Raw genomic sequence first — 23,621 nt, 5'->3', positions numbered from 1 at the left:
TCTGTAAGTTTCAGTTTTATATCCCACCTATGTGTGAAAGCATACAGTTCTTAGCTTTTTCTAATTTACTTATTTCACTCAGTATAATGTTCTCAAGGTCCATACATGTTGTCATAAATGTCACTATGTCATCTTGAGAGCTTTTGGCATTGCTATGAATAACTATATAGAGGAAGGCCAGAGTTCTATAAATGAGATTTTTGTAGTAGGGGTAAAGTTAAGAGTCCTTAAGTATATACAGGAGGGTACAGTGAATTTTTACTTAGGAAATCCAGAAGATCCTAAAGAGGGGGTATTTGAACTGGGGGTTAAAAGATGAACATTTAAGACAGCAGAAAGCTATTAACCAAAGTCATGGAAGCAGAAGACAGTTATTGGAAGGAGAAGAGACAGCAAGGAAAAAATAGTTTAGTATTACAAAGGTTATGTGGAAAGTGAAAAATGTTTTGATCTCAGATCTTAGAAAGTTCTTCTGAGAAGTTTTAGACTTTATCCTATAAGGATCATAAAGTTATTAGAATTTTTCAAACAAGTGAAGAAGTATGAGGAAGAAACGATCAAGAAATCTGGGAAATAATGAAGATTAGAAGCAAGAGAGTACAGGAGATGAGAGGCCATTGTCTTGATGGTAGATGGTGGATGATGAATTTCTGATATGACAATGGCCTTAAGCATGTAAAAGAGAAATTGAGCTTTGTGTGAGCAAAGGAGCCATAATCAGTTGGATATATGTGCTGTGGTGAGGTGCAGTGATGGAGAGGGAGAATTAAGATGGCATCAGGCATTCAAATCAGGGAGATTTTACATATAGAAATAAAAGCAAACTCAGGAGAGAAGGGATGAGGATCTAGCCTGAAAAAATATTTTTTAAAAATTATAATTAAGCCATGGGTATGAATAAAATTGTTGCCAAGTGGCGAACCTTGAGTAAGGGTGGGGGTAAAAAAAAAAATAAGAGGAGAATTGACAGGCATTTCCTGGAAGATTGGACTTGAAATTGCAAGGAAACCAAGAAAAGCATGTAGATTTCAAGAAAGAGGCCTCTTGCTGTGGTTTGTTGCATTTATATAATCATTTGGTTGTGTGTGTTCTTTTTTCCTTTCTCCTCCTTTCCCTTTTGGAATGTGCCCCCCAATTGGGCTTTGCAGCTGTCAGTACCAGATTACATACCAGTACTGTATCCATCAATAGAGTGCCTCATCAGTACTGTATCCATCAGTAGTGTTCCTCATCTCTACTGTGTCACATCAATAGAGTGCCTCATCAGTACTGTGTCATCAATACTGTTCCTCATCAGTATTGTGTCACATCAGCAGCATATCTCATCAGTACTGTCACATCAGTAGTGTACCTCATCAGTACTGTGTCACATCAGTAGTGTACCTCATCAGTACTGTATCACATCTATAGTTACCTCATCAGTACTGTGTCACATCTATAGTTACCTCATCAGTACTGTCACATCAGTAGTTCACCTCATCAGTACTGTGTTACATCAGTAGAGTGCCTCATCAGTATTGTGTTATATCAGTAGAGTGCCTCATCAGCACTGTGTCACATCCATAGTGTACCACATCAGTACTGTGTCACATCCATAGTGTACCACATCAGTACTATATCCATCAATATTGTACCACACCAGTACTGTGCCACATCAGTAGTGTGCTTCCTCAGTACTATACCACATCAGCACACCACTTTTATAGCTCTAGCCCCTATTTATTAGGAGCAACAATCAGTGACTTAGCTCAGAAACTAACTACTCTTCTATTGAGAGCATGACTTAAATAAAAAAGCTCCTCATGTGTTTGTTAGAAAGGCATAACAAGGGAAGAGAGCTGGATGATTTGTTAATCGGGTGTTAGTGGGTTTATATTTAGGATTTCCTTAATTTAAGCTTCAGGTTTGTCTTGAGGAGAAATACAAGTTTTATAGCAATAATAACCATCTCCAAGCAAAACTACTGTTTTGTCCTTCAGTTTTCATAGTAGGTACTCAGTCCTACTCTAGTTAAATAAAATTGTTCAATTGTTCACTTTATCTCAATGTCTCTCTATCATGTTTTACAAGAAATTTTTTTTCTATGAATTTCATGTCAAAAGACAAAATACTTGGTTTCTTTAGAGGGAGTAATGTATTTTCTCCTTTCTAATTATAGGAGTTATAGAAGAAATTGTTTTCCTTTTACCTATATTACCAAGAAATTCAAATCCAAATTATAAATTCAATCAGTTCCACTACTGACCAACACAGGTAGTACATATACCTCCTTCTTTTTTCCTCTCAACCCTATTTTCTTATTTTTATACACATTTCATTATTTTCCTTTTTAGAAGCCAGCTCAAATTCTTAACATAAAGAGTAAAAGCATAAGTAAATACTTTTACTGTTAACCAAAAGTGTTTCCCCACATCATCTCGTTTCATCATCAGAACAGTCCATTGAATAGCTGGTATTACTACTCTCACCTGATAAGCAAACTAAACCTCAGACTTAAAGTTTACTCAGACAAATACTGAGTGGGATTCGACCCTAAGACTTTTTTTCTCTAATAACAATAGTCATTTTAGTCTTTCTTGCTCAAACTTTGTGGGCAGTCAGTTGATTTGTAAATAGCATATGGCTGACTGAGATAACTCTCATTCAGTTGAGAAATAATAAGAAACGACTATTGTTTGAGCAGTTTTCTTCTTGATAATACAAGATCCTGTGCTTGTATCTCCTTGCCAGGTTTTGTAACAATCAAGAAGCCTCTTTCATCAAGTATTCCTGATTCAGTTATGAAAATGGAATTGAAGTTTCTTTTTCCTCTTTCTATGGTAAGTAACTAAGTAACTACTGATTTGAGTGGCAGAATTGACTTCCCCCTCTATCTGATTTTCTCACAATATTTACAGAAGAAATGGAAATGCTTCTGGTGTGAAGATGGTTTATGAATAATATTCAAATTTGTCTTCAAAATGTTTCATTAAATAGGGAATATTCCATTTTTCAGTTCAGTTGTGCTTTTTATAAATTCTAGTTTAATATGTTTTATCTGGTTAGAATTTGAATCATTTTGACCTACATATGGGTTTTTACTATTAAAAATAACATAACATCTACCCATGTTATACACACTTCTAAAATTCTTTACTGAATAATGTCCTTAAAAAATGAAACAACCAGTTATTTTACTAGCAAATGGATTAATTTGGGAATAGCAGGAAATTACCATTAGGGACAAGCATGCTACAGCAAAAACTAGGCAAGCCCAACTAAAAAAGGAGATGAACATTATAGGGGAAAAAAACATAGAAGGAGAAATTTGGGAGGGGGTGTTTTGAAAGACCACTGACAGATAGCGAAAGTTCAGGAATGACAGTTTCTTATTGGGTGAGTTGCTGGGGAAGGAAGGAAATCTTCCTCCTGCTGGAGTTGTAAGTAGTACGGATTTGCAAGGTATCTCTTCCTGTTGAAGCATAATTGACAATTTTTTCTGTTCGTGTCTGCGATTGACATGGAGTAGTAGTAGTAAGTGATGACTCCCTCTTCTGGTCTCATGACTCCATTTTAAATGAGGTTTCTCTTCATTAATTTTCACAATAGCATTTGTGCAGAAAATAGACATGTGGACTCTTTAAAAGTCATGGCAATATACAAGAATGATTTAGAAATGCCGGAGTACTGAATGGTGGCATTTCTCTTCTCCTATATTCTGTAGTTTGGAACATTCATGCCTTTTGGCCTGGACACTGATTGCCTTTAATAGGGAAAATTTACTATCATTTTTCAGGTGATTAGAACAGAGTCATCTCAAATAAACAAAATCATCTTTTGAAGAAAGGCCGCACTATTGAGTTCTTTCACCAGAGTATTGTGCCAAAAGGACTTACAATGTTTTGAGACAGTTTATCTTCTTTGTTTACCCACAAAACATTTATTTTTAGTCTTCATTGTATTTATTTTTCTTTATATGTTCCAATGCATATTTAAAGAAAATTTCTCTCCATATATGTAACACTGAATATTGCAAGTTTTTCATTTATTCTAACAAATTAGGAAGGTGGGTATATCTAAATTTGTGGTAAAGCTGAATTATAGATAATTTTTAAACAAATGTGGCTTTTATTACTTTAAACTGCATATAGTAATTTTAACAAAACATTACAAAGTAGAAATCCTTAAGGAGACTTGTTATAATAAATCATATGAACATTTTGTTATTAGCATATAGATTAGATGTATGTAGGAGCTTGTAAAGTGCCTGAGGTTCATTGAAAATAGTTTATTCTGTGTTTAAAATGTGTACCTAAGATTGAAAATAAATGTTTAAAACACCATATATTATCTAGCTATAAAAAAATGTATTTTTGCAAAGCAACGGTAAATGTCAGCCCAGCTCATGAACAAACTATCAAAAGATTTTTAAATTTAATGGAGCCCTAAATTAATGAGATATTACCATGTGTGCATAAATAACTTAAAGGACAAAATTTGCTGATCCTTCTCTCATATGGGTATTTGTGCCAATGTATCATGATCCTATTTACACTATTAGTTCCCAAAGTAATTGCTTATTTAAAGAAGTTCTGTCTTATGGGTTTTCAGTTAATTGAATCCATTTGCATTTTAGGCACACATTTTAAATTCTCAAGTCCTATTTTTCATAAGCCAGATTCAAATAGGTTTATGTAATAATACTTTTCATTAAGACACTGGCCTTTCATTTTTAAAAGAACTCTCAGAATAGCCATATGCATGAAATGCTTAGAAATCCAATCAATAGCTTAGAAAAGCCAACTCATTAAATGTTATTTTGTAGTTTAAATTTTCCTATTTCCAGTGGTGATTACTATGCTGAACGTATCATCAATTTCTAATTTTTTCACTAGCTTAATTTATTCAATAATTTTTGGCTTTGACAGTTTTTAACCTCTAATAATGCCATTAGAATTTCAAGCAACATTTTTCTAAAGAGTAGCTTTTTCAAGGTATGTGCATATTAACTGAATGATCTGGCCAACTCAATTGGGAAATCTCTGAAATATGGAGCAAAACATGTCTAATACTGAGGAACATAGTATAATAATTAACAAAGTTAGGGATATTATAAAAGGTATAGTTTTCAAACATTTGAGAAGTTGGGAATTAAAGTACATAAGTGATAAAAAAAAATTGCAAATGTTTTCATTAAATCCAAGATATAGAAATCTTTCATTGCCACCCTAGCTTGGAAGATTGAAAATATCACTGAAGCTAGGAGAGTAGAAACAGAATAACAGGTTAAATGGGGGAGGGGGAGAGCCATTAAGATGCATGCAGTGGACCTAGCGTCTAAAATCAGAGAACACAGCAAGCAAGACCAGATGCATGAAACGCACACAAGGGCACAATTTGGCTAGCAGATCTGAAATCCAGTATTGAAATCATGCTTAACTGAACTATTTATAGGTAGTTATTAGATGTTTATTTACTTTAGTTTATCTAAACGTATTAGTTCCTCTTTGCAAAGGAGTCATAAAATGCAGAGTCTAGATACATTTAGGTTCAAATTCCAGCCTAAGATCATCTTTGAATAATAATAATAATAATAATAATAATAATAATAATAATGTAGAGTACTAACTGGAAAAAAGAAAGAAATAGAAATGGAGGGAGAAATAATATCCAAAAATCAGGATTATGACAGTTATTTTGTCCTTTTTAGCAGTATTGGACAACAATGTACTTTTATTGTCATCTTAACATGAGATACAGGTATAAAATGAAAAACAATTTTTGATATGCTGAAAGCTCATACACTTTATAAAAAAATAAACAAATTTCATTCAATTAAATTGTGCTGATTCATTTAAGCAATGATCTATGGAAAGCATTATATCAATAGTCTCCAAAGAAGATAACATTTTCTTTGTAGCCGGAATCGCCCTAAGGAAGCATTTCTTCTCATTTAAAGAAAGTAGGAATAAAGCACTTGCATTACCATTTGTATAAATTTTTAATATAGAATAAAATATTAGTGTTTAGTGTAATATTGATTCTCAACATAATACTCCTACATAATGGCATGCTAATTGGTTAAAATTAAATCAGACATTCTAAAACCCGAAAAACAGACTATATAATACTTGTAATTTTTTTTCATTAGTTTCCAGCATCCCAATTAAAGCAGAATTAATCTGTTGAATAAAAGACTGTGGTAGAAAAAAGTTCTGTGCACTATGTCCTATGCACCCCCCCTTCCTTCCCACTGCTCTGCCACTATGATATCATGTCGGAGTGAAGAGGGTGGGAAGAAGGGCAGATCTTCTCTTGTGTGTTTCAACCATAATAAGAGCATTTTAAGAAGGAGGCAACATATGCACATTCTGGCTCAGTAATTTACTAACTGTGAGACTGCTGGCATTTTACTTAAACCTCGCATTGCCACAGTTTCCTCATCAGTAATATAATTAATCTAATAGTACCAAACTCCTAGCGTTATTAAGAAAATAAAACAGAAGTTCTCAACTGGGAGTGATTTTGACCACCAGGAGTCATTTGTTCATGTCTGAAGATAGTTTGGGCTATTGCAGCTGAAGGGGGTGGGTGTGTTATTGGCATCTAGGAGTAGAGGCTAGAAATATTGCTAATCTTCTTAAGATACACAGGACAGTCCCCAACAACAAAGAGTCATCTGGTCCAACAAATCAATAGTATCAAGACTGAGAAACCCTAGAGTAAAGTCATATATGTAATGAGCACAGTGTCTGATTCACAGTAAGCCCTCAAAAAAATATTAAAATAACTACATTGTTATTATTGTCATTATTGATTTCAGAAGGAACTCCAAATCACCCTTATGGTGTCAGAAGTAAGTACTATAAGCAATTCCATAAGCCTACCCTAGCATACTCAGTCATGCCCATACGCCAAGGCACCTACTTGGGGTGGCCAATTTTTAAGTGCTTCAGGAATGAAATGACCCATTTAATACTTGACTAGTCTAGCAGACTCATAGGTAGAATTGTAACTTACAGTTCCAGGTGACTATTACTTTTTGACTTCTGATGTTAGTGATGGCTCAGGCATCTCCTAATGACCACCTACTTTATAAAATAAACTGATGTCTGGACACATGGCTAGAAAATATGGTTTGGTTAATATCATATAAGATCTTGATGACTATTTATATGGTGCATGAATATTGTCAATTTTAAAACCAGTTCAATGCAACAATATAGTTTTAACTTAATGCTAAAACATTTTAAGAATGAATAACTTGTTTAAAGCAAAATTTTTGAGGAGACCTGAGTTTGAATTTTAGCATTTTATCTTTGTTGTGTGACCTTGAATAATTTGCCTGACTTCTCTAAGCTCAGTTTCTTCATCTATTTAATAGACATAAAATTTCCTCATATGGTGATTGAGAGCACTAAATGAGACATACTGGAGATGGGGGCAAAAGTAGATTTATAGTTGTTTGCATAGATAATAACACAATAATTAATAAACAATAGTACAAGATGTTGAGTGTATTTGCCACTATAAACCTACTTTTGCCACACCTTGTATATTAGCAGTAATTAAATGGTAACAGTTATTATTTTCATTATTAGTATTATTTCTTCTGGGGAACTTACATTGCCTTAGGCTTATTATCATGGCCATAAGTTCTCATTGTAAAGAATAATTACAATGTATATGTACTTTATTAGCAGAGGAAGCTAAAATTATTTCTCTTAACCTCATTAAAAAAATCTTAGACTCACATCAATAAAATTGATTTAAGAAGAAAAAACAAAATGTATATGTTATACATAGAATTTCCCAGTGAGAATTTTTTTAAGGAAATGGTGGATTTCTTAAGTTAAAAATTGAATGATGTGCACAACTGTCTGGCATATTTTAATATAGCTGATAATCCACTGTTTAATTAGCCACCTAATTATAAATCAATAGAAATTTCCCTAGGTGACTGTAGAACCTACTTCAGAGAGAGAAATAGTGTTCTGAGTGGGCACTCCTACTGTGAATTTTGACACTTTTTCAAGTTCAATTTGTTCTAAACCTAAATGGCCCAGGAAAAAAGGCAGAGCTCTGTTTCATAACATAACTGCCAAAATAAGGCTAACTTCACCTCTTGTTGGTATTTTTATTTTTTCATTTTCTTTGCTCCCTGAAGAATACCCAATTATTTTTTTTAATCTTCTCATCATTGAAACTTTTATATTTGATAGTAACATTTATGATTAATCTGAACTGTGGCTTCCTTCATTTTTCTTGATGGTTTGCTTTCTTCTTAACTCAAGTTTCCTCAGCTTCCAACTCCTGAGAAGCAAAGAACTAAAAGGTACCTAAGGAGACCATCTCAGCATCATAAGAGGCAAAACTTAGACCCGTGGTGGCGAGCCTTTTTATAAAAACTGCCCACTTTTGCAGTGCTGGTCAACCTGGTCCCTCCTGCCCACCAGTGGGTGGTAGCGGAGCAACCAAACAGCGCCGCGATTGGCACACCCTGAAAACTGGACTGCCCACTAATGGGCGGGAGGGACCAGGTTGACTAGCACTGCAAAAGTGGGCCGTTTTTATAAAAAAGTTTGCCATCTCGGACCTAGACCATGTTACAAAGGGAGATTTTCACCTATTCCTTAGCAATAGATATTCAAAGTTCCCAAAACTTAATAGGTTTCTTTTAAATCACTGGTTGTTTATGTCCTTAGTTTACAATGTTTTCTAACTTACCATTTGGTCCTGTAGAAATGAAATTGATTGCTTTATTGAATTCTCTCTTCCAACCAAATTTAGCTTTATGTCATTAAAATTTCATTGTGTTTGCATATAATTTTAAACTATTATCTCTCATTAATGTCTGGCTCATAGTCATTAAACTTATGCAGAGAGAAGAGTTGAACTTTTTATTTTAAATAATCTCCATTTTTCCACCCTTGCCCTCTACAGCCTAGCTTCAATCAAGTGTAGGTCAAATCAGTTTGCTTCTTGACTCAAAATTCTCCTCCAGTGGCTCCCGGTGTGAATTCGAGTATAGACTACAGCCCAACAATGGTCCTCAAGGGCATAAATTGTTCAGCCACATTGACCACCACATCTACCTGCACCCCCACATTCACTTCACCTCAATCACTCTAACTTCCTTCCAGTTCTGCCAGCACACCAGGCTTGTTCCAAAGTCAGGGCCTTTGCATCTTCTATTTCCTGTTTGGGACACTCTTCCCCATGGAATCCACGACATGCTTCTCTCTGATCTCCTTCAAATCTTTGCTCAAATGTCAACTCCTCAATAAGATCTTCGCTGACCACGCTTCCAAAAATGCAACACCTCCACACCATTCCTGTTATCCTTCCCTAATTTACTTCTGTCAATGATATTTACCTTCCTCTAATCAACTATGCAATTCATTCAGTTATTGTCTGTCTCTTTCAACTAGAATATAAGCTCCGTGAAGAGAGTGATTTTTGTTAATTTTGACAAGTGTATCCCTAGCATCTACTCCAGTGTCTGGTATCCAGCAGACACCCGATAGATATTGGTAAACTAGATTGATTTATGTAGAATTGCATCCTCAAAGCTGTAATTTTCCTTCTGTTAGTTTTATCTTCTAGTGTTCTGCCACTATCATAGTTCCCTTACACAAACTTTGATTCTCCCTATTGGATTTAGAAGATGAAGGAAACAACTTTACTATACTTCTTTTGATCACTGATGAACTTTAACTGAGATAAGACTGCATTTTAGCCATATTGCTTTCCTATTACTTGTCCTATCTGACAACAAGACTGTTATCACCAAAATGTTGAACTAACTAGGGTAAATTAGATTCTTGATCAGAACACTCCTGGATGAATCCTAATGAAAAAATAAATAAATAAATAAAGATTGATACAAATGGAAATACCAAGCTCTGTAAATAGTTAAATGAGAGAAAATGGGAGGATTGTTTTCCTTTGGACCTATGCATACTTTTTTTTAGCAAACATGTTCTAATAATAAATATAGAGCCTTAAACTTGATTCGAGAAAATACTTACCTCCTGATGACAAGAAAGCCATAAATATAGTTCATGACCAAAGTTTAGTCCCTGTTTATTATTGCTGGCGACACATGATACATAGGAGAGATTTGGCAATATTTCAGACATCTCCAGCCAGTCATTTATCATTTCACAGTGGAAGATGAGGAGGTATTTCTATACTAACGGCCCCTATAAAATGGAGTGGAGAAATGTCTGATGTGCTATATCATTGAGAGTCAAAGGGACATTGACAATGTTAAATATGTGCTGAGTGGATACAGGTTTTGTACAAGTTGGTGTGCTAAATATAGAGTCCACTTTTCAAGAAGGAGTAGAAGAATAAAGGAACTATGTTCTATGTCACTGATTTCTCCCTTGTGCCCTTGAATGAAGTTTCTGGACTTGAGCTGAGAAACTGAAGCTTGATTTATCTTTAAAGCCTTTAACATTCGGAGCAGCAGGATGGCCTTGAGAACCTGCTGCTTCAGGGCACGCTGCTGTCCCAACAAAGAAGATTTACACCACAGACCAGTTTGATACAATATGCAGACACCCAGAGCACCCCCTTCAATTTAATATTATTTCTTTTTTTCAATCTATAATTTAGAATAAAGCAAAGCATGAAGCATGTTAAGATTAACTTCTGCCTGATTGAAATATTCCAACCCATCTTCCCTTCATAACTACTTTGTCTATACAAGTGAAATACATAAAGCCTTTGGGAGCAGACTTTAAAATGGGATTGGGGATGGGAACAGCGAAGAACTTTGTCTTAGAAATGATGACCGTGAGCCACTGAAAAGTTTTTAAAATTATATAACCAATAACTTATGTGATGCTTTGCAGAATTCTAAAGATACCATTAAAATTAAATAAAAAGCCTCAGCTTGGTTTTGTATATGCTTCAATAAACAGAAAGATATATTTAATGCACCGGGTGTTGAATCTGAATTAGTACAAATATTATTAATTTAATGTTCATACTGCGTTTTACGGTTTATAAACTGCTAGCTATAATTTTATATATTTTCCCTCACAGCAACACAGTAAAATAGATCAGCATTTTATTTTTCCCATGTTATAGATGAGGCAACCTTTAATAAGTGATCCATTTCTTTCCTGTGCATATTGGTTAACTGGTAAATGATTAATTTATGTCTACATGAACTTCATCATGCAGAATATTTATTTTAGTGCAAGTTGGTATTTATTTTACCAGCAAAGTATTACAGTATCCAATTATATATGCATGTTTTAAAGGCAGTAAAGCATCCACCAGTAGTTAATGCAGCATTAAGTCAGGGATTTTAAATCACAGTAAATTCTTAGTTAGGGTATTTAAATCAACCCTCTTTCTCACCACTTTGCTTCATGTGGGTGAGAAGTGGTCCTTCTATTAAACGACCACGTGGCACCTGTCCAGAGCACAGAAAAGATGTGTTGAGATTTTCAGAGTTTAAAAACTGGAAAATAAAAGAACCAAAAGGTTTACAATTACATTTGGCTAGCGTGGGAGGGTAAATAAACGTGACCATTAATTAATATCGGACCATGAAGTAACTTGCGACTGTGGGGCTTTTTACCTCACCTGCTTTCCTCTTTCTTCTTTTTCTGCCTTCATTTCTTTCTTTGTTTTCTTTATCAATTTTTGCATCAGTGAGATAGTTGTTGTGTCTGCTTGGATGAAGAAGTATAACTAACTGGCACACATAAGTGATATTTTAAGATTAAATACAAAGGGCAGCATCGTTTGTATTACTATTCTTTGCATTATTTCTCCATATGCTCTCTATTGAAATATTAGTAAAACTGCTTCTCTCACTGTGTAGCACGTAAAGTCTAAGGTTCTCAATATACTTCTAATATACCTCTAATATCATTTTACTACTTTAATCCTGTCATTTAAAGAAAATATCACCAAAAAGTTTAGTTATCTTAAAAGTATAATTTTAATTAGTAATTATTTTTATATTAGCCAATATTTATTGAGCACTTAATATGAGTCAAGAACCTTTCTTTTTTTTAATTGATTTTAATTTATTGTGTTTATATAGATTCTAGTGTTGCCTCGAATGCATCCCCCCTCCCCCATATTCCCCTCAACATCTCCATTGCCCCCCTCCCCTCCCCATAGCACCCTCCCCCCTTCCCTTCAGGTTTATCCCATCCTATCATCCCCCTTCCCTCTGTCCTCCCTTCCTCTGATTGCTTTGATCTCTCCTGTGTCTCAATTCTGTTCCTCAGTTCACATTGTTCATTGGATTCCTCAAATGAGTGAAGTCATATGATATTTTTATTTTTCTGCCTGGCTTATTCACTTAACATAATAATTTCCAGGTCCATCCATGTTGTCACAAAAGGTAAGATTTACTTCTTTTTGATGGCCCTATAGTATTCCATTGTATATATGTGCCACAGCTTTTTAATCCACTCATCCACTGACAGACACTTGAGCTGTTTCCAGATCTTTTCTATTGTGAACAATGCTGCCATAAACATGGAAGTGCATTTCTCCTTTTGAATCAGTGACATGGTGTTCTTGGGATATATTCCTAAAAGTGGGATGGCTGGGTCAAAAGGCAGTTCCATTCTTAATTTTTTGAGGAATCTCTATACTGTTTTCCACAGTGGCTCCACCAGTCTGCATTCCCACCAGCAGTGCAGGAGATTAAAGACTTGTACTTGGAAAATTATAAAACATTGACAAAAGAAATCAAGGAAGATACAAACAAGTGGAAGCATATTCCGTGTTCATGGATAGGGAGAATAAACATCAATAAAATATTAAACCAAGCAATTTATAAATTCAATGCAATACCAATTAAAATACCAATGACATAATTCAAAGATATAGAACACATAAAGTGGGAGGTATCACACTTTCTGGTATCAAGTTATACTACAAGGCCATTGTACTCAAAACAGCTTGGTACTGGCATAAGAACAGGCATATAGATCAATGGAACAGAACAGAGAACCCAGAAATAAACTCACACCTTTATGAACAATGGATATTTAACAAAAGAGGTAAGAGCAAGACAGCCTCTTTAACAAATGCTGTTTGGGAAACTGGGACAGCTATCTGCAAAAAAAAAAAATGAAACTAGACCACCAACTTACACCATTCACAAAAATAAACTCAAAATGGATAAAAGACTTAAATATAACCTGTGAAACCATAAGCATCTTAGAAGAAAACATAGGCAGTAAGCTCTCTGACATCTCTTGCAGCAATATATTTGCTGATTTATCTCCATGGGCAAGTGAAATAATTAGTAATTAGAAACATGCTTTCATTTGATAATGATGTATTATATATAATTCTCCTTTGATTATTGATTGCAAGACATTTAAATTTGGCCAATAAAACTAATATCTTATAACTTTGTTGCAATGACTTTCTGCCTTAATTTCATATGCAAAAATTTTTTATAAAGTCTAAATATTGGTATGTTCGCTCTCAAAGACAGGTGATTTAAAGCACATTGTGCATTTTAGGTACTTAACTCTTCCAGAATCCAAAATTGTCTCTTTCAAAATTAAAATGTATTTTTGAAACCAGGAAAGTACTTGTAGATCCAGGAAGTGCTATGACAAGAATTTTTTCTTTAAGATTTTACTTATTTATTTTAAAGAGGAGAGAGAGGAGAGACGGAGAGAGAGAAGGTGGGGAGGAGCTGGAAACATCAACTCCCATATGTGCCTTGACCAGGCAAGCCCAGGATTTTGAGCCAGTGGCCTCAGCATTCCAGGTTGACACTTTATGCATTGCACCACCAAGGCCAGGAACAAGAATTTTATGAAAATAATTTTATCATAGAAAACTTGGGACCTGGACAGTTTGCTCAGTGGTAGAGCATTGGCCCAGCATTCAATTCCCAGTCAAGGCACACAGGAGAAGCAACCATCTACTTCTCTACCCCTACCTCCTCCTTTCTCTCTTACTATCTTCCTCTGCCCCTTCCTCTGCCATGGCTCTGTTGGAGCAAGTTGGCCCTGGGAGCTGAGGATGGCTCTATGGCCTCTCCTCAGGCCTAAAATAGCTCTTTTCCAATCAATGGAGCAACAGGCAGCAGATGGGCTGAGTATCACTCTGTAGTAGGCTTACCAGGTGGATCCCAGTCAGGGAGTGTGCGGGAGTCTGTCTCTCTGTCTCCCCACTTCTCACTTAAGAAAAACAAAAGTTAGTACATACTAAAGTATAAACTGCACTATATCAGATCTAACAATAAAACAAGATCTTATAAAATAAAATATTTTTAATTTGTGTGACCTACTACAAGATCTATTGTACAGTATATACTTAATGAGGACATAGTAGTTTTGAAAAAAATACAAGGAGCATTACTGTAAGGTATTTTCCACCAAGGAAGAAAGAAGGACGTAGCCACCAAGTGCGGACAAGCAAAAGCTTTATTTAGAGCTCTCCCAGGAGAGGTTCACTAGTCCGCAAGACAGGGGCCAGGGAAGTCGTGCAGCTTCTCCCGCCCGGTGGGTAATTTATAGTGTTGGTAGGGTGGTGGTGGATGGTGAAATTTCATTGGCTGACAGACAGTTGTTCTTTTTCAAAATGCTCCTGGGCCATTTCTTTTGGTGGTCATGGGTGTGGGTGGTTCCTCATGTGATCTTCCCTCATTGCCAACCTACCTCACATTCTGACCTTTTATGTTAGATAGGGGCGCCGCTATTTCTCTGGCTACTTCTTGCTGGTTAAGGGCGTCGTGGGAAAGGGAGGTCAGAACATGGTGGCTCTGAGGGGAGTCGCATATATGGGTGTAGGAGCATCTGGTTGACCATGACTCGAGAAACCTCATGGATGCAGCCGTGTAAGAATCTAAGAAAAAGAGGAGCAAACATGAGTTATATCAGGGGTCCCCAAACTATGGCCCGCGGGCCACATGTGGCCCCCTGAGGCCATTTATCCGGCCCCCGCTGCACTTCCGGAAGGGGCACCTCTTTCATTGGTGGTCAGTGACAGGAGCATAGTTCCCATTGAAATACTGGTCAGCTTGTTGATTTAAATTTACTTGTCTTTATTTTAAATATTGTATTTGTTCCCATTTTGTTTTCTTACTTTAAAATAAGATATGTGCAGTGTGCATAAGGATTTGTTCATAGTTTTTTTATAGTCTGGCCCTCCAATGGTCTGAGGGACAGTGAACTGGCCCCCTGTGTAAAAAGTTTGGGGACCCCTGAGTTATATGCTGATAATTAGAAGAGGACCTAGGACAGGGGCAACCCAGGTGAGGATGGATGGCTGCCACCAGGAGTTAAGCAGATTGTAGGAAGACAGGTTCTTGCACAGTTTCTCTTGTGGACGGTTGAGGACATTGATGTTTTCTTCCATCAGGCAAGTCTCATTGATATAGTAACAGCATTGCTCCCTGCTTTAATTCATTCTGGCAGCAGGTTCCTGGTGGTAGGGACAAGAGTACCAGGAGTATCTGCAGGACCCAAATTTTGGGTGAGCCAAAGGCAGGTGGAGCCCAGTAGTTCCGACTGCCAGCGGTCCTGCATGGGGGCAAGCTTGAGGCGAGGAACATGGTTCCAAGGTGTTTGCCCTAAGAGCTTGGCTGTGGTAGGAGTAGTCAATATTACTGTATGGGGTCCCATCCACCTGGGCTGTAGGGAGCCGGGCTGGAGCTCCCTCAGAAACACCCTGTCTCCTGGCTGGAGGGGAACCACTGGGTGTGCTTCATCTGGACCCCCTATGGGAGGAAGGGTCCAGTCCACATGTTCCCTGAGAAGATGGTGGAGTAAGGATAGAAAGGGGAGGTATGTTACAAGAGGAGGGGTGTTAACAGGTAAGTTGTGATTGATTAGGAATGGTCTACATAAACCAGCTCAAAGGGGCTGAGTCCAGTGGGGTTTCGCAGAGTTGCTCTGATTCAGAGTTGCCAGGGGGAGGAGGTTTGGGCAAGAGCATCTGGTCTTGATGGAAAGTTTGGTTAGCTGACCCTTCAGGATGCCATTAGCCCTCTCCACCTTACCCGACGATTGAGGGTGATAGGGTATGTGGAGTCTCCAGGTAATGTTGAGAGAGGTGGCAACCTGCTGGACTATTTGGGAAGTGAAGTCTGGGCCGTTGTCTGACTGGATAGTAATCGGCAGTCCAAATTGTGGGATGATACGTTCAACGAGAATGGAGGCAATGGTGTCTGCCATTTCTTGAAAAGTGGGAAAGGCTTCTACTCACCCTGAAAAGGTATCGACAAAAGTTAAGAGATAACGGTGTTTTCTGTGAGGGGCATGTGAGTGAAGTTGATTTGCCAATCTTGGCCCGGTAAGTGCCCTCTCAGCTGATGAGTAGGTAAGTGCTGTCGGAGTCCACCTTGCGTAGAGGTTTTGGAACAGATAGTGCATGCTGTGTGCACCTTTTCAATAGTTTGCTGTAGGTCTGGGAAGAAAAAGAGTGGTTGCAAGAACCAATAGAGAGCTTTGGCCCTATGTGTAAGGAAAAGTGGATATCAGAAAGGAAAGTTTCAGCCTGTCTTTTTGGTAAGGCAATTCTATCTCTGAGAAATATCCATCCCTGGTTGCACACGTCTCCACCCTTTCTGAGGAGGGCCTGTTCTTCCTCAGGGGTGTAAGAAGGTTTCAAGGAGGTGGAGAGAAACATGGGAGGAATGGGGGAGGTCCCCGTGGTGAAGTTTTGAGCCACCGCGTTGGCCTGAGAATTTCCCAAGGCCACCAGGTCCTGAGAGGTTTGGTGGCCCCTACAATGTACCACAGCCACCTCAGCGGATAGCTGTAAGCCTGCAAAAGTTTAGAAATGAGGGTAGCATTGATTATGGGGGAGCCCTTGGTAGTGAGGAAGCCCTTTCTTTCCAGAGGCAGAGTGGCTGTGGGTGATAAGGAAAGCATATTTAGAGTCAGTATATATGGTTATGTGTTTTCCCTGGGCCAGAGTGAGTGCCCGTGTGAAGATAATTAGCTCTGTTTTCTGGGAGGTGGTGCCCTCTGGCAGCTGTTGGGGTTCTAGGGTGGAGGAGGTGGTGACCACCGCATAGGCCACCCATCATCGTCCGTCGGGTCCCTGTACAGAGCTCCCATCTACAAAGAGTATTAGATCTGGATCTTTTAAAGGAGAATCTGATAATCCATCTTGGGGTCCGTTGAGGAAATCTATTAGCTCTGTGCAAGAGTGGGGGGGTTCCAGAAGTGTCCTTGGTGCTGGCAGTAGAGTGGCTAGGTTGAGTCAGGGAGAGGGCAAAAGAGTGACTGAAGGGTTTTCGATGAACAAGAGATGAAATTCTTGTAAGCAGGAAGGACCTAACAGAGAGAGAGAGACTTATGTGAAAGGAAGTCAGTGAGCCTGTGGGAGGAGAAGACAGTGATGAGTTGGGAAAGGGTGAGTTTAATAGCCTCCTTGGTGAGTTCAGCTGCCGTGCCCAGTGCCCAGAAGCAGGGCTGCCAGCCTTTGATGGTGGTGTCTAATTCTTTAGAGAGATATGCTGTGGAAGGTATGTAGGCCCCACAGGTTGAGTCAATATTCCAACAGCATTACCGTGTTTTTTGTCAGTAAAAAGGTGGAAGGGGAGTCTGGGGTCCAGTAAAGCGAGAGGGGGAGAGGAGATGAGGGCATCTCGAAGGGTAGAGAAAGCCCTTTAGATGGCATTAGGGGATGTGAGAGTTCCTGTGAGAGTCTTTTTTTGCAGCCTCATAGAGGGGTTTAGCCAAAAGAGCAAAACTGGGAATCCAGTGTCTAAAGAACCCCATCAGACTGAGGAAAGAAAGAATCTGATCAGTGGGGGTAAGTGGCTGGAGACTGCAGAGGGTCTGAGTTGGATCTAAAGTGAGGCCTCAGGTGGTGGGGGTTAAGGCGAGGCCCAGATAGACTACGGACTGAGAGTGAAGTTGGGCCTTAGTAGAGGAGACATGATATCCCTTCATGGCGAGAAAGTAAAGAAGGGTGGCGGTGTGTTTCCTTGAGGCGGACAGGGAGGGGCTGCAGAGGAGTAGGTCCTCTGCATATTGTAAGAGAGTACTAGTCTCGAGATCACATACAGCCAGATACCAAGCTAGCGCCTGCCCAAACAGGTGTGCGCTGTCCCTGAACCCCTGGGTTAGGACACTCCACGTAAGCTGTTAGGCTGCATTAGTGTCCAGGTCAGTCCAAGTAAAGGCAAACAGAAAGTAAGAGGGTGTAGAGGGATGGTAAAGAAGACATCCTTGAGATCCAGGACCGTGAAGTGAGTGGTGTCTGAAGGAATGTGTGACAGTCATGTGTAGGGATTAGGATCTACTGGATGGAGGGAACTACCACCTCATTGATTAGGTGTAAGTCTTGTATGAGGTGATAAGCCCCTGAAGGTTTTCAAACAGGAAGGATAGGGGTATTGCAGGGAGAGTCTGTGGGGATGAGTAAGCCTTGGTTCAAGATGCAGGTAATTATTGGTTTAAGGCCCTGGCGGTGACTTGCTGAAATAGGGAATTAGGGCCTAGTTAGGAATCGAGAGGGATCCTTCAAGCGGATGTGTTCAGGTGGGTGGTGGGTCGCTACCACTGGGGTAGAAGTGTCCCGAATTTGGGGGTTGACAACGTCTGGTGGAATAGGGGGTGTGATCGGGTTAGGGTGATCTGTGGTAGTGGGAAAGCCTCCAGCCAGGAGTGGCAGGAGTAGGTGAGAAGATGCTGTCGGGGATGCTGTCAGTTGGATAGTGGCTCCGAGACTTTGTAGAATGTCTCGATCCAGGAGGGGTACAGGGCACGATGGCATGACTAAGATGGAGTGCAAAAAGGGGAGTCTGTCCAACTGCATGTCAGCAGTGGTATCTGAAGAGGAAAAGAAGGGGTACCATCAACTCCCATAACCGAGACCTGTGAGGGAACTAAAGGTCCAGAATGTGATGGCAAAACAGAGAAGGTAGTCCCTGTGTCCACAGGAAATGAGATGGACTTACCCGTTATCTGCAGCATTACCCTGGGCTCGGTGCGGGTGATGAGGGTCTTCGAGTCCAGGCCGCGTGAGTCATCCATGAGACCAAGAAGTTTGAGCCATGGGCCTGCCTGGCTGACCTGGCCTCCCATTTGGGTGGCTCGTCCTCTGCGTGGAGGTGCCGAGGAAGAGCCTGTTACCCAAAGGGGGCAATTCCTTCACCAGTGGCCAGGCTGCTTGCAGTCAGGGCAGAGCTTAGTGGGTGGCCTCAGGCAGGGGTACGGCCGGGCCCAGTGACCCTCTTTGCCACATTAAAGCAAGCTCCTGGTGGTGTTCCTCTGTGCGGCCCGCACTTGGGTCGGGCGCCTCCTATATCTTGCCCCTGTTGATCTGCCGGCCTCAGGGCTGCCACAAGAGCCTGGGTTTGGAGCATTACAAAGCTGCACGCGGGCCTGGTGAGCAGCCTCGGCCTTTTCCTCCCGACCATTAAAAACTTTAAATGCCATGTTCATCAGGTATCAGATAGGGGTTTGGGGGCCCTCTTCGGCCTTTTTAAGTTTCTTCCAAGTGTCCGGGGCCAATTGGGAAATAAAGTGAGTAGCTAATACAGTGGCCCCGGCATTGGAGGCAGGGTCTAGATGGGTATGGAGGACCATAGCGTCAGTGAGGCAGTTTTCCTCAGGTCTTGAGTAATTTCCCTTAATTTATCATAGTTAACTACCTTTTGTGCTGTACTCTGCATGCCAGCTATGAGACAGTCAGTCATTTGGTCTCGTTGTCTCCCAGTTGGGGTCCATGTCGGGGACCGCCTGTACCCCAACTAACATTTGGTCATCTGTGAGGTGACCCTGATCGGCATGAGTCTGTGCTGTCATCTGGATCCTGTCCCGTTCATCGGGGGTAAGGGTAGAAGACATAATAACATAAAGATCATGCCAAGTGAGGTCATATGCCAGAGTGAGATACTGAAATTCCTTGGTATAGGCGGTAGGGTTAGAAGAGTAGGAGCCTAAATGGTTTCCGACTGCAGACAGATCAGAGAGGGAAAAAGAATCATGAACTCAAACAATTCCTTCCGCTCCGGCCACCTCGCGGAGAGGGCAGAAAAGGTTGTCTCCCTCTGGTGGCTCGGGGTGAGATCTGGTGTGAGCACTGACAGGGGAGGAGAGAGAGGGATGGGTATCTGCAGGCAGATGAGAAACAGGATCCAGCAAAGGGAGAGGAGGACCCTGATAGGACAGAGGGGGTCGTGCAGGAGGGGGAGAGAGTTCCTCAAGGGGGTTGGCAAAAAAGGAAAGATCAGGAGTGGAGGGTTTAGCTGAGGTTTCTCTGGCTAAATGAACCTGTACCATTGAGCAGGCGGTACAGAGATTAGGACTAGAGTGCAAATACCAGAAGCCCTGAATGTAAGGGATCTCTGACCATTTCCCAGTTCTCTGGCAATAGTTCCATAAATTGGTGAGGGTGTTAAAGTTGAAAGTCCCTTCAGGAGCCACCTGGTCTGGTTATCCAGTGGGTATCATGGCCAAGCCACAGTGGAGAAGAAGCTCAGTTTCTTCTTCTTTAGGGAGGGACCTATGTTTGAGAGATTCCGGATAAAGCACCCGAGGGGTGTTTTTGAGCCAGGTTTAGATTCCTGTGCCCCCATGGCCGCCCTCAGCCTTGGGGTGGTCAGAGATGAGAATTGGTGTCCCGCAACTCAATCTCTGGCCACTGGACAGTCAGGCAGAGTGGGAGTGTCTGGGACGTCTCCACGGGTACACAAGCTCTCGGAAAGGGTAGGAGGTCCCTGACGCAGCTGCGATTATGGACAGGGAGTCTCAGAGTTGGAAAGAACTGAGGGGAGGCTGGAAGCAGGGAACTTACCGCACCGTGTGCCGAAGTAGGTGGGAGGTCGGAGGTCCTGGTCTTCCTCGGAAGGGAAGCGGAGAGGAGTGGCCCTTGCAGACTCAAGCTCCTCTCAGGTTTCAGCACCAAATAAGGTATTTTCCACCAAGGAAGAAAGAAGGACATAGCCACCAAGTGTTGACAAGCAAAACCTTTATTTAGAGCGCTCCCAGGCGAGGTTCACTGGTCCACAAGACAGGGGCCAGGGAAGTCACGCAACTTCTGGGGGGGGGGGTTAATTTATAGCGTTGATAGGGTGGTGCTGGGTGGTGAAATTTCATTGGCTGACAGACAGTAGTTCTTTTTCAAAATGCTCCTGGGCCGTTTCTTTTGGTGGGCATGGGTGTGGCCATTTCTTTTGGCGGTCATGGGTGTGGGTGGTTCCTCATATGACCTTCCCCCATTGCTAACCAACCTCACAATTACTGCAGAGTAATATCATTGATATATACTCCTCAGGATTCTTGCTTAGAGATCAGTTATAAAAAGAATCAGTACTTCGGTGCACAGTTTTCTAACTCAGAGTTATATATGCTTTACCCTTAAATAGGTACTGTGGATTATTTTCATATAATTTAGATGTACATATCTTAAATATAAATTGGGAGATTTTATACATAGTATTCTCTGTTACAGAAGTAGAAAAATACACATATAATCAAAAGACACATTTCAAATATTAGAGTGTAAATTTAATATGAGTATAAAATAAATATAGAGTATACAATTAATAAATATCCAAATAAAATGCTATTATTGCTTTTCTTATTGCCATTGTTTCAATATCTAATATCCCAGGGCTTTTCCCAGTCCAGACATTTTCGACAGCATTTATTATTCCCATTTACATTTATTTGACCCATATTGCAGTTTCTAAATTAAGTATATCATTTTTCCCTGAGAACTCTATGTCCTTACATAGCCTTATAGGAGAACTTTGAATTTATATCACTTTCTGGTGTAACAATGAACTAAATGGGCAGAGAACCAGATAAGACTCTCTTACACTTCCTCATTTTCCACCACCCCTCATAGAACATGAGATACAGTGAGCATCTCATTATTGTAAATGTTGAACTGGGCTTGATTCCCAGGTTCTCAGTCTTGTAATCCTAGAATCCATTATTATGGTGTTTCGGTTTTCGATGATTGTCATCTTTTTATGTAGTTCTGTTAGCCTTTGCCAAAATGAAACATTTCAAGGAGAGTTTCTTACACGAAAAAACTGAAAAAATAATGTTCATGCTAAGTAAAAACACTGTATTCTTTAAAAGAAAAACTTACATGAAATCAAGTATTCCTGATTTTTCAAAACTGTATATAGAGAAGTTGCAGAAACTCAATCTTGCTTCCAGACAAAGTCAATACAGCATTTACACAATTATTACCTAGCATTTCCAGGCTAACTAATAAAACAGTATTTCAGCTTAAAATTTTAGTTTTTAGTCTACCTGTAACTTCTAAACTCTTACAAGTAAAACCTCTTACAAGTAAGCATTCTTGTTCATCAGAAGTGGTACAGAAAAGGGAAACTCAAAGGGGCAAGTATAGACCATGCCTGTTCAGCTGTGATAAGGTAAGAAGATCTGGGCCCCAAAACAGAAATCTCTAGGCCATGTAGCAAATGTAACCCTGAGAGAAAAGACTTCATTAGGTTGCCATGGTTTTGAAACATCAGCCATTTATATTTTCCAACTTATTCCCATGGTTCTGAACCCAGGATCACTTGCTATTCAGTTCATTGATTATAAGTCTCCTTCCCATATGCTTATATTTATATTTATATATCTACACTTACAGGGAGAAAATATAGCAGTCACGTAACTCATTAGCTTGATGGATGTATTTCTTATTGTAAAGTAACATGTTGGCATTCTGCTATAAGGAAGCTTTTTAATTAATATAAATATTGTCAGTGAGTTTTATTTTTTCTGGGTTTATTTATTTAGTGGAGTATTTTTTTTTTATTTTTTTTTTTGCAGAGGGAGAGAGATGAGAAGCATCCACTTGTAGTTGCATCATTTTTAGTTGTTCATTGATTGGTTCTCATATGTGCCTTGACCACAAGGCTCGGGCCGAGCCAGTGACCCTTTGCTCAAGCCAGTGACCTTGGGTTTTAAGCCAATGACCTTTGGGCTTAAGCCAGCAACCTCAGGGTTTCAAACATGGAATCTCAGTGTTCCAGGTCAACACTCTATCCACTGTGCCACCAACAGTCAGGCATGTCAGTGAAATAATTTTAAAGTCATATAACTCTCAGCCACACATACAGAGGTAGAAAGTTCCATTTCTGGAACATAAGACTAGAAATATTTATTTCTCATTTGTATTTTCTTATAAAATACAGCCACTACCATCCATATTATCACAAAGCTTCCTCTACCCCACAGAAAAGGGAACTAATGTTTGCCAGAAATTATGGTAGTCTTACACTGTCTTCAGAGAAATAAAGTTACTTGTACATACTCACTCAGCCAGTAAGTAATAGAGATGAGATCATTCAGGTCTGACAGATGCCCTTTCAAATAAACTTGTGTCTTTACTTTGAATCTACTACTAGCAACAGGCCCTAACTAGGAGAAGCAGATAAAAATTCTCTTGCTACTAAAGAATAAACACCAGTCCTATTGGCTGTTTCTTCTAAACAAGTCTAAACCCAAATCTCACTCCTAAGAAATGGGTGTTCTATAACTGGCACTTTTGTCTTCATGGACAGGGGAAGAAACTTTGATAATTTAACCATAAGTATTTTTGGAATCCGTTTTTCAAATGAATGCAACACAAAAATATTTGTTCATAGTGAACTTAAGAATTCAATGTATACTACTTATCAGACATTGGGAAAGCAGGGGAAAAAATGT

At 39.5% G+C, this 23,621-nt stretch overlaps 1 protein-coding gene across 1 annotated transcript in view; it reads left to right on the top strand.

Moving 5' to 3' along the window:
- Positions 1–23,621, top strand: part of RHOBTB1 (Rho related BTB domain containing 1) — a 149,680-nt gene that overhangs the window by 11,332 nt on the left and 114,727 nt on the right. Inside the window, exon 3 of the mRNA XM_066348390.1 lies at positions 2,731–2,819. The gene's annotated coding sequence lies outside the window, so the exon portion shown is untranslated. The remainder of the gene's footprint in view (positions 1–2,730; positions 2,820–23,621) is intronic.

Source organism: Saccopteryx leptura, chromosome 9 (genome assembly GCF_036850995.1).
Source record: "Saccopteryx leptura isolate mSacLep1 chromosome 9, mSacLep1_pri_phased_curated, whole genome shotgun sequence".
Taxonomy (NCBI): domain Eukaryota; kingdom Metazoa; phylum Chordata; class Mammalia; order Chiroptera; family Emballonuridae; genus Saccopteryx; species Saccopteryx leptura.
The sequence above is the reverse complement of the archived record's forward strand: the minus strand, read 5'-3'. Positions and strand labels throughout refer to the sequence as shown.